General features: G+C 54.1%; 1 protein-coding gene across 1 annotated transcript in view; it reads right to left on the bottom strand.

The window, feature by feature from the left end:
• Positions 1-15,412, bottom strand: part of ZC3H3 (zinc finger CCCH-type containing 3) — a 1,776,692-nt gene that overhangs the window by 1,683,076 nt on the left and 78,204 nt on the right. The gene's annotated exons all lie outside the window — the stretch shown is intronic.

Raw genomic sequence — 15,412 nt, 5'->3', positions numbered from 1 at the left:
CACGTAACTTTGTGCTCCTCTAGTAGTAAAAGTACATGGGCACCATTGGATTCACCTTCGGGTTCAGACACATATAGACGTTGCTTCTGGTTTTGGCATGTTAGACACTGAACTGTGTGGTCAAAGGACCCATTGCTTGCTTTCCCGTCATCAAGAAAAGTTTTGCTTTAAACAATCAATCAATCCGTTTCCTCTTTTTACTCGACCCCCTCCAAAAATAGTCTTTGAAGACTGGGCCTTCTGGTTCTTGGGGCACCTTCCTTACTCACTCCGGAAAATGAAGAGGTGTAGAGGAGGATGGAACAGACACCCATGAAGAGAATGTCTCCAGTGCCACTCGAAGTACCCCAGGGCCGACCTCCACAGTACCTGGAAGCTGTGCCTCGCCCCAGACTACGGCAACACCCACTGCGACTACTGTTTCACCTTCAGGAGCAAGAAACCCCTTAGCTACACAAAAAGATGATTGAAGAAATGCTGAACATTGTCAAACATTCACCCCTAGTCACAGATCTGGATTAAATCCATCTAGCTGATGAGGGGTGATACACCGAACCCGGTCCCAGGATGCTCGTTTCTGGTCCACAGAGGACCTGGCCTGGCAACTTGGGCTGGACTGTTCCTGTGGGGAGCAGAGTCAAGGCTGATTTACACACGGCTGGGTCCAAACTGGGGTGGCATAGTGAGCAAAAAAAGATGGATTTAACCAAGATCTGTGACTGGGGTGAATGTTTGAAAGTTTCAGCACTCTGTCCATCATGTTGCAAGAAAACCCTTAGGCAGCCTAGAGACTGGTGCTAGGCCCACAACAAAATGTTCTGCTCATTGTCCGAGATGCCGGACACCGTTTGGTGAAGCAGGCCTGCATGACACCAGTGAGGAGGAATCAAATGAGCTTTCCGCTTATGAGCCCCGCCCAGAGATTATTGGCTCCAATTCTCTAAGGCTGGAAGAGGAAGAAGTCGAAGAGGAGGAATAGATCCTCGAGGACACCTCATCTACCACAGTCAACACCAGAACTCGACCCAAGTCCCAGCCGAAAAGCATGAATACAGCATAAATCAGACTCCAAAACATACATGCATTTGCATGTTGAGATCAAGTACTGCCTCCACTGTGGGTGGGGTGTCTAGCCTCATGTCCAAACCTCTGCAGCCTCAAGGTCTGGCGCTGCCCTTAGACTCAAGTCTGCACCGAGATAAGGAATCAAAGCCGAAACAAAATCTATCCACAAGCCTCTTCCGCCATCTACTTTATGTCTGAGAGCACACATCTGAGCCAAGACGTCAAAGCTGAAAGCTCCATCACGCCCACATCAGCGTCCACTCAAAGACCATTCGCTGCTCACTCAGACAAGAGGTCAATCCTCAAGAAGCGCCAACAGGAGCTTGAGAACAGTAAGCGGCACATTATCTATGATTTACTCCCACACTGTAAAGATCTCTGCCACTTCCAGGAAGACTGCCTTAAAAGAAGACTCTCTGAAGAAACTTCACATCTGGATGCTCCTCTACAGCTTGCGTCTGCCAAGAAGACAAACGAAAAGGCTGTAAGTGCTTCACCCCCCTTTCCTCCTCCATTACTTTCTCCACCTCCTCCTCCCTCCTCTTCTACGACTTCCCAAAAGGGGTCACCGGAATCTTAGACTGACTTAAACTGAATGCTCTCTCCAATTTCATCTGATCTTTTAGCCATGTCCCCTCGGACTTCCAGGTGGTTTCCATCACCAGTAAGCGTGACATCACAAGCCACAGGTTAATCTCCCCCTCCTGAGAGCAGCTCCGGGATTGGTCAGGATTCACATTCCACTGGGCAGGAAGGTAAGTCCTTCCCTTTCCTGCTCTTGTACGTCACGTTAGTCACACGACCATCGCCGGGAGTCCTGCATCGGGTAGGTGAGTTGGGCGCATGGCAACCCTCATATTTTTATATTGCCCACCGCCGCTGCCCACACGCACAAACTCCCTCAACCTAGAACACCTCGCCCTACTGCAGGGGGAGGTCAAGGAGATCTTTCTTGAAGGGGCAGCAAAGTCAGTGATCCTCCCACCCTATAGCACTGGGGCAAAAGCATCAAGTCCCTGTACGACTCATCCTTAAGGATAACTTCCTCTGACCAGTCCATGATTTCTTGCCTCTCAACAAATAAGTCCTCTCAAACATTTCAATATGGTCATATTAATGGAGGTCATTCCTCCTGCTGCACTAAGACACCTTTACGGCCAGACTACACCCGAAGGATGCCTACTTTAACATTCCCATCTATACATCTCATAAAAACGCTACCTACACTTCATGGTAAGTGACCAACACTACCAGTTCAAAGTGTTGCCCTTCTGAGTTACTGCAGCCCCAAGGGTTTTCACCATTTGCATAGCAGTGGTAGCTGCCAAGTCAGACAGAGAAGGACTTACATCTTCCCCTACCTAGAAGACTAGCTGATCAAGAGTGCAAGCAGATAGGAGTGCATAGTCCACATCCAAGCTGCCACCTCCCTGTTCCCCAATTTAGGGTTTCTAGCCCCTTCAGATCAAATCCTTTCTAGGGTCCTTCTTAAACACAGTCAAATGCAAGGCCTATTCAAGTGACCAAAGAGTGATGGCATTACAGCAGCTACTGCCTTTTTGTTCAGCCACTCCATCCTCTCACAGCTCCAACAGTAATGCGCCTCCTAGGTCTGATGTCCTCATGTACAGCCACAGACCTTCATGCAAGGCTAAATAGGCATCCACCTTAAGAGTGCCTCTCTGTGCAGCGATCACAAGCGGAGAGTCACTAGGAAGATTTAATGTTCACAAGTGCCAGCACCAATCTCTCTCTCTGCAGTGGTGGAACAGCAACAACCTGTTGTGGGGCAGATAATTCACAGATCCAATTTTGCAGGTGACCTCACCATGAGTGCATCACTTGCCAAGTGGGGGATGTATCTAGGCGACATGATAGTCCATGGGTTGTGGCCACCTCATCAACAGGGATTCCACATCAACATTCTAGAACTTTAACCACATGACTGCTGGCCATTCCCCCCCCCTGTGCTGGAAAATGCCATTTTGCTGTTTCCATGACGAGCTCAGCTCGTCATCAGCACACGACACCCGTGGGTGATGACGAGCTGAGCTCGTCATCAGCATCGAAAGGGTTAAGACATACACTTGCCCCTCAAAGCTTTTTACCAAAAGATTCAGGGTAAGGTAAACTTGGCTGCGAACAGACATCACTGTCATATTTTATCTTCAAAAGCAAGGTGGCACACACGCTCTGTAGCTGTCAGCACTCATTTTTTTTTTTTTTTTTTTAAATATATTTTTATTGCAGGAATTAGTAAATCGTTACAGTATCGACCAGCTTTGTATCATAAACAATATCAACGGAACAAGACCCACTGGCCCCCCACCTTCAAACCCGAACACAGCCATCCGGCCCACAACCCTGGGGTCGGGCGGCGAAATGCAGAGGGGGATCAGTTGGATGTTTGAGCTGGTCCGGATGATTCACTGTCCGTCATCTGCTTTTCTAAACAAGCCTATAAACCCAAAAGAAAAGAGAACCCCCACCCACAAAGAACTACTAAGCAAAAGAAAACCCACCCAACCCCCCCACCAGCGCCAGGGAGCCATCTACACAGGATCTGCCTTGGGACCCACGGGGAAAGCAATAGGACCATCAGTTCAAACGTTTACCGGGACTCGGGGCGAGTCGCTTCTTCACTCTCAGAGTCGCTGGGGGCACAATAATCCCTGAGGGCCTGCACCAACGTTTCCCATTCCAACGCGGCCTCCTGCGCCTTCTCATTACGCTGCCTCCAAGCTAGTTGATATCTCAGCGCGCTCTCCCCCGCCGCCCATTTCAAAAGCTCATTGTGCCATCTGCTGCCTGTCGGACCAACCCGTGCCTTCCAGTTCCTGGTCACCTCTCGTTTAGCCAGGAGGAGCCCTAGGTCGATAAATTTACTAGTGATTTTATTTCTGGGGGTATGGGGGAACCAGTGCAGGAGCCCCACCGCCGCATCGAATGATAGGGTTCTCCCCGTCACCTCCTCCAGGGTCGTCTCTACTTCCCGCCAGTAAGATGACAGACTTGGACAGGCCCATAACATGTGTAGGAGGTCCGCTTCCGGAGCCGGACACCTAGGGCATGCCGCCGAATTCGTGGCAAAATATCGCCTGATTTTCACCGGGGTGAGGTATGCTCTATGGAGAACGTAATAGTGTACCAGCTGAAAACGAGCGTTGCGTGTGCCCTTCCAGGCTCGTCTCACCAACTGGGACCAAGTCGTCTCCGGGATCTCCCTACTAATGTCCTCCTCCCAACGGTTTTTGAGAGTGGTGAGAGGAGCTAACCCTTCGTTAATCAACCTGCCGTAGAGGCAAGTGACCGCCTTCACCGTGCCCGCCGACATCATCACGTACTGGCACACCTGAGATAAGGGGGGTTCCTCCTGCCCGCTCTTCCAGTGTGCCTGGATCGCTCTCATAACGGCCGAGTGTAGCAGAAAGTCACCGCGGGGGATCTCGAAGCGGTCAAGAAGATCCTGGAAGGACAAGAGCGCTCCGTCCTCGTATAGATCCCCGACCAGCTGTAGGCCGGCATCCTCCCAGGCCGCCAAGCATGACCAATCCCCTCCGTGGGGGAGGGCCGTCAACATCCCCAACGGTATTTCAGGTGCATACGGGATCCTCAGTTGGCCCCGGGCGTGGGCCCGGTTCCAACACAGGCGGATGGTCCGCTCCTCCATCGACAAGTCTCGAAGGGCCAATCGCTGGCGCAGCGCTATAAAGGATAGAACATGCCTGGCCATGCCTGTTCCCCTTCCGTCTTCCGGGCCCCGGAATTCCCTGGCGACCTCCTGGGTGAAGGTCTGGAGCTGCGCCGCCAGATAATACTTTTCAAAGTCCGGCACCGCGAGCCCCCCCTCGTCTTTTGGCCTCATCAGGGTTTTGAGGGCCACCCGCCGGCGGCCCGATCCCCAGAGGAATCCGACCACCATAGAGCGTAACAGTCGAAACGTGGCCGGTGGGACCCAAATCGGTAGAGTCCGGAAATAGTATAATAACCGGGGAAGCGCCACCATTTTAAGCAGGGCGATCCGACCCGCCACCGAAAGCGGCAGCGTGGCCCAGAAGGCCATGCAGCCCCGGAGTGCCCGAATGCTGCGGGCAACGTTCCCATCTAGTAGGTCAGGGTGTTCGTGATAAACAAATACCCCGAGGTACTTAAAGCAGTCGGGTTCCCACCTAATCTCCCTACTTAGGGCAGGGGCAGGAGTACCCCTGCGTATCGGAAAAAGACAGGTCTTGGGCCAATTCACACGGAGACCCGAGACCTCCCCGAACTCTGTGAGCGCCGCCGCCGCTCCACGTAAAGCGTCGAGCGGGTCCTCCAGGAAAAGCAACAGGTCGTCCGCATATAGTGAAACATAATGCGGGCCCGCAGGCGTCCACAAGCCCGTATAATGGGCTCCCGATCGAAGGTGCAGCGCGAGTGGCTCCACCGCCAGCGCAAAGAGAAGTGGGGACAATGAACACCCCTGCCGCGTGCCTCGTTCCACCGGATACCGCGAGGAAATCAGTGGTCCCGCCCGGACCCTGGCCGATGCAGAGGTATACAGAACCGTGGTCCACCTGATAAAGCCCTCCCCGAGGCCGAATCTCCGCAGCACTGTGCAGAGGTAGTCCCACTCCAGGCTATCAAAAGCCTTCTCTAAGTCCACCGACAGAACGACCGGGGACGGGGCATCCACAAGCGGTTCCCCTAGCAAACGGAACAACCTGCGGATATTCATAGTCGTGTTCCGCCGTGGGATGAAACCAGCTTGGTCTACATGCACCAGAGAACTCATGTGTCCCAGCAGCCTCGAGGCCAAGATGCTGCTCAGTATTTTATAGTCCACCGTCAGCATCGATAGTAGCTGTCAGCACTCATGCAGCACATTGGGAGATGCACCACTAAGTGTATCTTTCAGAGGAGTACCTGGTAGAGGTGGAAAACGATTTTGCAGATCTGCTCAGCAGAACGCAGCAACAAGTCCACGAGTGGGATCTCCACCCCCAAGTGTTACTCCTGTGCTACCTCTTCGCTGTCTGTGAAAATGCAAACTGCCTATGCTTTGCCTCCAGGCTTACACACCCAGTCCACGGGCAATGCTCTGTCAATGAACTGGTCAGGTATCTTTGCAAACGCTTCTCCTCCTCTCCAACCTTTACCATAAGTAGTGAGCAAACTGCTGCAAATACTCCTCAACCTCATCCTGGTAGATCTCAGGTGGGCCAGAAAACAAAGGTCATTAACCCTTCTAGAAATGTCCATTGCTCCACACAAGAAGCTCTCCAACAGGGCAGACCTTCTCACACAGACCCAAGGCCTAGTCAGGCACCCGGGCACTAGCCAGCTCAACCTAGTGATCTGGTTCCTGAGGTACTAGAGTTTGGCTACCTTAACTTCCCTCAAGTGTATGCACTTACTGAAGGAAGCTCATAGGCCCATCACGTGCACTTGCTATGCCGCTCAGGAGAAAATGTTTGTTCCTTACTGTACCTCTAACGATTTAAACCCTTTTACACCAATGGTCCAAGACATCATTTTTTTTTTTTTTTCAAATTTATTTTTATTGATTCATGAAAGCAAACACAAAAAAAAGGAAGAAACAATCAACAAAGCGACAAAAGCAATAGACCCAACGGGTAGACTCCAGGACCGCCATTATCACAGTACACAATGCTAGAGGGCGTAATGACCGCCAAGTCAGTGTCCATTCGCCTAAGTGGCTCACATCAGTCCTCCTTCAGTTGCAGAAGAGCAAAGCCTAGCCGCCACTGAGGTGCGTCCCCGCACCGGAGTCTTCCATAGCCCATTAATCAGCTACGTGTCGCGTAAACAGCAACTTTAACCGTCCCCCCCCCAACCCCGCCCCCCCCACCCCCCACCCCCCGTGGTGGCAGCTCACCTCATTCATACCGGGAAGTATACCACTCCACTATCAGATCTGGAACAAGTGTAGTGCTCGCAAGCCCGACGGGCATACTGCCGATGGGAGACCCCGGGACAAGAACCTGACTAGGGGTCCCCACGTAAACATGAAGTTCTTGAAATTGCCCAGAAAGATGTCGGAAACCCTCTCCAAACTCAATAGTCGCCACAACCGCGCATGCCACAGCGACGTCGCCGGCGCCGTAGGCTTCTTCCATCCCGCCGCCAGTGTCAATTTAGCCGCACCCAGGCACAGCCATATAATCCGCTTGTCGGCTCTAGTCTGATGCGCCAGCATCGGATCACGAAGCCCCAATAGAACATAGTCCACGGTCTCCGGGATCGGATACCCAATCACCTCCTTAATGTGAGCCAGTATCTCTGACCAGAAAGGCCTGATGGTCGGGCAATCCCACCATATATGGCGGAAATCTCCCAGCTGGCCACACCCTCTCCAGCATCTGTCGGAGGTCGATGGGAAAATGCGGTGCAGCTTGGATGGATAGAGATACCAGTCATACATAAGTTTCAAATGAGCTTCCCGAAGTCCAATCGAGTGGTTGTGGGTTTTGATGTCCCTCCACAACCCAGTCCATTCAGCTTCCGAAATATCCCTCCCAAGACAGGTCTCCCAATGCTCCTTATAGCGGGGCCTAGGGAATATTACTGTGTCCATGAGTAGTCTATATATGAAGGATATTGTCCCCTTCATACAGGAGGTGCGAGCAATGAACGCCTCGAAAGCCGTCAGTTGTCTCGTGGCCGCTTCTCTCACCCCAGGCGAGGTTGCCCAGTGTAGAAGTTGGTTATGATGGAACCGTTCGGTGGGAGGTACCCCATAGTCCCTCATGCAATTGTGAAATGTAAGTGGATCTGCCCCATGGAACAGGTGGGTAAGCGCCCTGCAGCCCCCCTCACTCCACTGTGCGAACGGGCCATCGCGTACCGCCGGTGGGAAGGACGGGTTCCTATGTATAGGGGTGAATGGAGATGGGAAGGTGGTCCAACGGTCATCCCCAGCCAACGTGTCCCAGATTTTCAGGACCGTACCCGTAGGAGTGCATATATAGGCATTCTTGGGTCGATCTGCCTTCGGCTTCCAGGCCAGATCCCATATGGATCTCCCAGCCACACTACGCTCCATATGTAGCCAGTGCTTTTCTGACATGCGTTGAGACCATTCCACAAGCACTCTCAATTGCGCCGCCTTGTAATATAAATGCATGTCTGGGAACCCCACTCCCCCCTCCCCCCGCGGCCGGCGAAGTACTGCAAACGGGAGACGAGCCCGGCCCCCTTGCCACACAAATTTCAGCATGAGTGTCTTCAAGCGCCGGAAGAAGTCTAGGGGCACCGTTATGGGAAGGGCCTGGAAGAGATACAAAAATTTGGGCAGCAGCACCATCTTAAGCGCATGAATGCGTCCGAGCCAAGAGATGAATTTCGGTTTCCATTTCTCCAGGTCCCCCCGGATCGCCGCGAAGGTAGGTGGGAAGTTAGCTGCAAACAACCCATCCAAGGTGGGGGTCAAGTGAACCCCCAAGTACAGCAAGGAGGCGGAGGACCACGAAAGGGGCGTAAGAGGACGCACCTGTTCCACCACTGCAGGCGACAATGTCAAGTTCAGGATGTACGACTTGGCCATATTAACCTTAAATCCCGCCACCTTCTCATAGTCAGAGAGAACCCCGTGGACATGGGGCAGCGAGCGGACCGGGTCTCCCAATGATAAGAGAACATCATCCGCGAACAGGGAGATCTTGTGCTGTTCTCCAGTGAAGGGAATGCCCACAATCTCTTCCCTTTCCCGAATGGCTAGCGCCAGCGGCTCTATACTAAGCGCGAAGAGCAGTGGAGACAGCGGACACCCCTGCCGCGTACCGCGGGTATGGGGGAAGCAGGCAGACCTATGTCCGTTAACCAACACTCTAGAGGTAGGCCGGTCATAATTAGCTCGAAGCATTCGTACAAAGCGGGGGGAGAACCCGAAGGCCTCCAGCGTCAAGTTTAGAAATCCCCAATCGACACGATCAAATGCCTTCTCCGCATCTAGGCCCACCAATACAGCAGGCAAACGGAACCGTTCCGCCTTTTCGATCAGATGCACCACGCGTCGCAGATTGTCATGCGTCTGTCGCTCTTTGATAAATCCGGACTGGTCCGGATGGATGATAGACGGCATCAGGTCTCGTAGCCGCTTTGCAAGAATCCCTGAGTAAAGCTTGGCGTCTAAGTTGAGGAGCGCAATCGGGCGGTAGGAAGAACATTGAGTGGGGTCTTTCCCAGGCTTGGGAAGGATGGTAACCAAAGCTTCTGCCATCGATCCTGAGGTCCGCCCCTCCGTAGCCATGGAATTGAACAGGGTGACTAGGAACTCGCAGAGCTCTCCCGCGAATGTTTTATAGAATGAGGCCGTGTACCCGTCCGGCCCGGGGGCCTTGTGGAGCTGAAGAGCTGTTATGGCGTCAAGCACTTCCTCCCTCGTGACAGGTGCCGAGAGTAGCTCATTCCACTCCCTTGAGACTTGGGGTATAGGAAGGCCCGCCAGGAAGGCGGACTGAGCCGCCCGGTCCAAATCCTCCCCCCCATATAGGGCAGCGTAGAAGCGGCCAAATATGGCAGCCTTGTCCTCATCCTTGTGTTGGTCCTTTCCTGCCTCATCCTTGATCCCTCCAATATACTCCCGCTCCCGTTTGTCCCTAAGTTGCCTCGCCAGATGCCTCCCCACCTTGTTTCCCATCGAGTAGGAAGTCCTCCGCAGCCGTAGTAACGTAAATTCCGCTCTATTATTGTAATGAGCCCGGAGTTTCCCCCGCACCGCTGTCAAGGGTCGCAGGGTCACTCGAGACGGATTGGCCTTATGCGCCTGTTCCAGTGCAGCTAATTCGGACTCAAGAGCCTCACGCTCCTTCCTCCTCTGTTTATTCAGATCGGCATTGAGAGCGATGCAGGTGCCTCGCAACGAGGCCTTACATGCATCCCAAGTGTTGTATACTGAAGTATCCGCAGACGGGTTGAGTTCTAGAAACTCCCGAATGGCGCCTCTTAACTTTTTACATGACACGTCATCCCGGGTCAGTGCCTCGGGAAAGTACCATTTCCTCCACCCGTCCCCCCCCATCGACCACTGCAGCCCAAGCACCACCAAGCTGTGGTCCGACACCGAGAGTGGAAAAATACTGGACACCTGGACATCCCCCCGTAAGGCCTGACTGATGAAGATGTGATCAAGTCGGGAATAGGACAAATGGACATGGGAAAAGTAGGTGTAGTCCCTGGAGTGGGGGTACAGGAAGCGCCAACTGTCAATCAGCCCTAAGTCCTCCACCCGCCTCTGAGTTTCAGCAGTAAAGACTCCCGTCCCCGCCCTTTGCGTGCTTGAGCTATCCAGGACCTTGTCCCACACCATGTTGAAGTCCCCCAGCAAAAACAATTGGCCTTCCACAAACTCCCCCATCTTATCCAACAGAGACTGCAGAAAGCTATTCTGTGAGGCATTAGGTCCATACATCACCACAAACGTGCACACTCGGCCATAGAGCGACCCTTTTACCATCAGCCACCTGCCCTCTTTATCCCCCCGCACCCCCTCAGGTTGAAAGTGGAGGGACGCACGAAACAGTAAGGCAACCCCCCTGTGCTTAGTGGATGCAGATGCCCTGTATATGAGTGGGAAGTGCCTATGACGGAGCCTGAGTTCATCCCTCCTCGCTAGATGAGTTTCCTGCAGCCCCACCACATCCAGGTGGTGGTCAGTCAGGTATTTCCACACCTTCTGCCGCTTCTGCGGGGAGTTAAGCCCCTTCACGTTCCAGGTGCCTATGCTAATAGTCATAAGAAACCAACGTACATCTCATAGCCGTGTCACACGCCAGCAAAGAGGCCGGCGGCATCACCTCCCGCCCATCCACCAGGCCCTCACCCGCGTCCACCCACCACCTGCGCCCTACATCTTTCCATCTACCTTCCCCCCATCGTGAACTGCTAGACGGGCAGAATTCCCAGAAACTAGGGAGCAGAAGGGAGTCGTGTGCTACGCACCCATCCCCATACACCTCAACCCACACACACATCCAATAGCCGCCACCACCGGCCCCCCATCCCCCTCCCAGACCCCCAAGCCCCCAACAGACCCTCCCAACCCCCCCAAAAACAAGGAACAACAAAATACAACGCAAGGCACTGAACCTGAACCTCGCAGTCTGCAATTCCAGCTCCAGCAGGTCGTGGTTCGAAAGTCCCCCACTGGACTGGAATCGGGGCAGGGGTGTCAACCTGGTGACCCCCAGGTCCAAGGTCCGGGGTGTCTTCACCAAAAGTACCATTATACCCCGGGGACCTCAGGCCAAGAGCCCCCCCGACGCCGCTCCATGAATTCGGGGTCACGCTGCTCCAGAGCTCATCTGGGAATCCGCCAATGTGGCGGAGGCCACCGATGCCACCGCGGCCCCTCTCTCCTGCTCACGAGTCGCCGGGTCGGGTCGCCGCCGCTCCGGGGAGGGGCCCACCCTGTGCCAGGAGGAAGAGCGTCGCCGCCTCCGGAATGGCGAGCCCCGGGCCTCCTGTGAAGATTCCGAGTCCTCGATGCCCAGAAGATCCTTTGCCTCTCGCAAGGAGTTGATCTGTCTCAGTCTGTTCTCCCACCGAAAGATGATCCGGAAAGGGTGACCCCAGGAGTAGGATATCCCGCGCTCCCGGAGGAAGGCGGTCACCGGCCGGAAGTCCCTACGTTTCTGCAAGGTGGTCGCCGCCAAGTCCTGGTAAAGCTGGGGGCGATGGCCCCTAAATTGCAACGAGGCGATAGTTCTAGCCTTCCTCAATATCTGTTCTTTCACCTGAAAGTCATGCACACAGACGAGGATGTCCGGCGGCGGGCCCCCTCCTCTCCTAGGTAGCCCCACTCTGTGCACCCTGTCCATCTGGATGTCGCGCTCCTCCTCTTCCCCCAAGATCTGGAGAAACAAGGCCTGGACATACCCACGCAGATCCCCCGCCTCACCGTCCCACGGCACCGCTTTGATACGAATGTTGTTACGCCTGGAGCGGTTCTCCAAGTCCTCCGCGTGGGTCTGCAGATCCAAATTCTGCTCTGTGAGGCGTATAATGTCCTGTTGGAGCTGGTGCACATCACTGGCCACGCTAAGGTCATGGTCCTCCAGTGTCGCCACTCTCTCGCCCAGCCCGTCCACGTCCCTCCGCACCTCCCTGAGATCCGAGGCCAGCTGTGTCCGAAGTTCGGAGATGTCCTCCTTTATGGTAGCGAAGAGCTCCTTCATAAACGCTTTAGTCGCTGGTGCCTCGTCGTCCGACTGTTTCGAGGACCCGCTGGCTCCCGGCGATGCCGGCTGCTGCGACGACTTGGCGGCTGCATCCTTCGCCCCTTTCGTCCCCTTGCGCTGTGAAGTAGACATGGCTGTGAGTCGCCTCCGCCCTCCCACCTCTAGGTATCAGGTAGTCGCTGCCGGGGGGGGGGGATTCGACAGGATCCCAGAGTGATGGCCCGCCGCACAGGACTCCCCGTCAGCAGTGTCGCCTCACGCCTCCCAGAGCGTCCGCTACTTCACCAGCGCCCCGAGCGCCGGGATCCCCCTCCAGTCCGGAGAGTGGGCGTCCGAGGCAAGGGCCTCACCTCGATGGCGGTGCTTCAGCTGTGGGCACGTGGAAGGCCTCCGGAACCGCTCTCTCCAATAGCCAGGCCTAGGTGCCCTCAGGGTGCTCCGCTCCTCAAAATCTGCGCCTGCGGGCAGCGCCCACTCCACTCTCCCCAGGTGCCCACTCTCAGCCGTGGGGCGCAGTCGCGCCGATGGGCCCGCCGCCGGAAGGTACCGCAAAGTGCAGCACTAGACCACTCCACAGTATCCACCAGCAGTGCCACCGATCCGATGGTGTCCAAGGCTCCGCCACTACCTGGTCCGGCCACCAGGCCGAGTGGACCTCCGCTCGGCAGGCAGGCGCGTGCAGGACCACGCGATGTCTCTCCAGCCACAGACACTCCCCAAGTCCAATGTTCGTAGGCCCCAACGTGGCGTGCGTTCCCACGCGGAGATCCGTCCGTGCCACCTCGCTGCTGCTTTCGCCCTCCCTCGCTGGTAGGCACTCAGTTCACTGCCCCTGAGAAGTGGGTTTCACCTGCTCCTTCCTTCCCCCGTCGGGCCGCTGCCGTAGCGCTCCGAACCGCTCCGAGGGCCAGGGCCCGCCCCACGCCTCACTGCCGGCTCTCCAATCAGCCCCGGGCGGCGGACACCCACCAGCGCGTCCCGCCAAGCGCTCCCCTCGGCGCCGCGCTGATCACTCCTCCACCGGCGCGCCCAGCGCCCCCGCCTCACACGCACAGCCGATGAGGCCGGCTCCGGCGCTGCTCCAGGGCTCGGGTCTGCTCCGCCTCCTCCGGCCTCCAGTTCACGCGAGGCCGCCGCCTCGCAGGCCGCAGCTCGGATCGCCTCTGGCGGCTCCCGCCGATCACTCTCCGCAGCGGTGATGACACCGGAGCACACCGCCAGCATTCGGCAGCCTCCGCCGAACAAACTGCGCAGGCAGGACGCCTCGGGACCCCGCTGTTAGCAGCTATGCAGGATCGGCGTCGGAGAGGCTCGAGAAAGCGTCCTACTCCGACGCCATCTTGGCCACGCCCCAAGACATCATTTTTTAACTCTTACATTTGCAGAAGTCAGGGATAGCCTCTACCTAGCTTTGGCAACACCTAACTGTTATTGCCACATCTACGCAGAACAGGGGAAAACTCCCCATTGTTTAAGATCCAGGTCAGTAAAGCCTTCATGGAAGCTGTAAATGCATCATCCCACCCAGGGTGCCACCTGCCCCTGTCTAGAACCTGAACATTAAGGACCAAATCGAATTGCTATGGGAGCCATGTCTCCTTTGTTCACACTTCACTGTCAAGGTCTCATCCCTCCTGCGTCTCTTGTAATACACTTCCACTGTCTGGGAAAACAACATCACTCCGACCTTGTGCAAGGAAACAGGCTTGGGACTTCCAAGTTAGAACCCACAGGCCTACATCATCCTGCTTCACTTGTAAGTACATTCCATATACTACAATAGACACATACATAAACACGCACAACATACACTTTGATGGGATTAGATCACAAAATAGGGTATAACTCAGACTGCACATTGGCGAAGCAGTCATCCAGTGCCATATAACTCCTGTTTAGTGAGTGAGGGAAAAATCTTTAATTACAGAGAGGCGAGGAAAGATTCTTAAACGAGACCCTTTCTTTTTTCTGCGTTAAATCCACATATGCAAAGTACAGACCCTGTACCAAGGTTGTGATACTCTAGACTATATTTAATAGGGCTGCCCTAAGCTTGGCACAACACATACTAGGGCTCTCAATAGATAAATGATGTATGCACTCATTATTACATGTTTAAGTTGTATGCCCTGGATACGGAGCAATATGTATACTATTGTTTCTTTCTATAGCTTATATCACCCAATTGCTTGCTATCTCAGAAAAACTTCCCCCACTATACTCATAAAACCCTGCATGAAAAATTGACCTCGATGTACTTCTGCTTCCATCCACTGCATGCCTTATCTGCCTTAATCCCCCTTACTGTAATTCTGAAATTGGCTGTTACCTTTTTTTTTTTAAACTTTTTTATTGATTTGAACATCAGGGCAAGAAAATTACATTCATTAGAGATTCATAATTGGCTATAATCACAACAAGACTTCATAACAATGCCGCACATTTCCCAACCAACATTGAAGGACCATTACAGACAGCCTCCCTCCCCGACCCCAGTCATTAGCGTCCAGGTATGGAGATGCATCCTCTATCTCTGGTTCTGGTGGGTCACAAATATACCCTCTGTACTTATTCCATGCACCCCATACTTTTTCCCACTTACGAGGACAACCACGATGAATAAAAATCGCCTTTTCGGCCACCATTGCTTCATCCATATCCTTGCACCAATGTCGGAGCGTAGGTGTTACATCGGACCCCGACAACCTAACGATGTTGCGTTTAGCAAACAACATTCCTAACATTACCCAGTCTTGGCTCTGGGGAGTGCCTCCCACACATTTAGTAGACAGAGTCTGGGTTCTGGTAACAGCAAGATGTCCACTGACTGGGAGACAGTGCGCATTACCTTGGCCCAATATCCTGCAATCTGTGGACACTCGCAGATTGTGTGAAAGAATGTACCCCTCTCTCCACAATTTCTTAGACAGTATGGGTGTGGGGCTTTCTTGATTGCATGGAGTGTTGTTCTAATGTGGTATGTGCGGTGCAGCCCTTTGAGTTGGACCAGTCTGAGTCTGGACGGTATGGCTGTTTCACGCGGCGATGGTAGGGCTTCTTGCCATTCTGACTCTTCGAAATCGCCCACCTCCCGGGACCATGTGTGTTTCAAGCTAGACGTCGGGTCAGGCAGATTGTTCACTAATTTGCAATATGTAAAGGATGTT

Source organism: Lissotriton vulgaris, chromosome 4_1 (assembly GCF_964263255.1).
Source record: "Lissotriton vulgaris chromosome 4_1, aLisVul1.2, whole genome shotgun sequence".
NCBI lineage: Eukaryota > Metazoa > Chordata > Amphibia > Caudata > Salamandridae > Lissotriton > Lissotriton vulgaris.
The sequence above is the reverse complement of the archived record's forward strand: the minus strand, read 5'-3'. Positions and strand labels throughout refer to the sequence as shown.